General features: G+C 31.7%; 1 protein-coding gene across 2 annotated transcripts in view; it reads left to right on the top strand.

The window, feature by feature from the left end:
* Positions 1-1,660, top strand: part of LOC106880312 (uncharacterized protein C12orf29 homolog) — a 93,329-nt gene that overhangs the window by 55,660 nt on the left and 36,009 nt on the right. The window lies entirely within an intron of this gene.

Raw genomic sequence — 1,660 nt, 5'->3', positions numbered from 1 at the left:
TATATGCATATATACACATACATACATACATACATACATACATATATACAGTTGTATATAAATTTATGTACACATATACATATATATCTATATACATAAGTATATACACAAAAACATATGTATACATACACATACACATATTTATAAACAAGCATATATATATACCTACACACACACATATACATATGCATACAAGTATATACATACCTACATTCTCATACACAGGCACATGTATTTTTACAAATTTATCATTCTTTATATATATATATATCTATATATAAATAACTTGCTTACCAACCACATGGTTCCAGGTTCAGTCTCACTGTGTGATACCTTGGGCAAGTATCTTCTACTACAGCCTCAGGCTGACCAAAGCCTTGTAAGTGGACGTGGTAGCATTTTGCCCGGCGTGGTAACGTTTCTGCCAGCTCGCTGCCTTGTGTGTGTGTGTGTGTGTATGTGTGTGTGTACGTACACATGTGGCTGTGTGTGTATCTGTGTATGGCTACGTGTGTGTTTGTGTGAGTGTGTATATATGCATGTGTGTAATATACATGATTTATATATATATATATATATATATAAGGTATATATATTTCATATTAATCTGTGTTATAAAAACAGAATAAGGAAGAGAGGAGAGAGAGAGAGAGAGAGAGAAAGCCAAGACATATTTTAATGGAATGAACAATGGAAGTTAAATCTCTATTTAGATTCCTGCAGTTTGACATTGTTTAATTCCCATTTCACAAAATTCTAACCATTTTACTTTTTTACACTTGTCAATTGACGCAAAAACACAACAAACAAACAAACACATCTTCACTAAAACAACAGCAGCAATAACAACAAAGAAAACAAAAAGAAAGCTTTTATTATCAATTTTTATTTTCTTTACTGTTTTTCAGTGATTTTTATTTTTGGTTTCTCGTGTTTAAAATAAATCTTTTGCATGTGAACTCTTCGTTGTGCATGTGCACTCTTGGTTGTGCAGGAGATTTTTTTTGCTATTGTATATCAGATATGCGTAATCATGTAACTGGATGTCAATAAAATATGGAGTAAGAAGGTGCACGTTTATACATATACACTCATGTGCACTCACTCGTTCACACGTGCATGTGTATATGCATGCAGGGGCACCGCCCCTACACATGCACATACGCACAGTGCACATGCATATGGACACGCACACACATACATGCATATATACATACATACATACATACATAAATATAAAATTATACAGTTTATATGCCAACTGTATTAAACAAATGTATATGTGCATTAATAAATATGTTATAATAATGATGATGATGATGATGACAACAGCAATAATAATGATAATGGTAATTATGGTTTTAATTGCCACATTGGCATCAACTGAGGAGGACCTATGCAAATGCATGATATGATGATGATGATAACAACAGCAACAACAACAATAATAATAATAATAATAATAATAAGATGAAGAAGAACAACAACAATAAGACAAAGAAGAAAAAGAAGAAAAAGAAGAACAACAACAACAACGACGACAATAATAATAAGACGAAGAAGGAGAGGAAGAAGAAGAAGAACAACAACAACAATAATAAAAAGAAGAAAAAGAAGAACAACAATAATAAGACGAAGAAGAACAATAACAACGACAATA

The sequence above is a fragment of the Octopus bimaculoides genome, chromosome 7 (assembly GCF_001194135.2).
Source record: "Octopus bimaculoides isolate UCB-OBI-ISO-001 chromosome 7, ASM119413v2, whole genome shotgun sequence".
NCBI lineage: Eukaryota > Metazoa > Mollusca > Cephalopoda > Octopoda > Octopodidae > Octopus > Octopus bimaculoides.
Note: the sequence above shows the minus strand (reverse complement) of the source record. Positions and strands in the feature narration are given on the sequence as shown.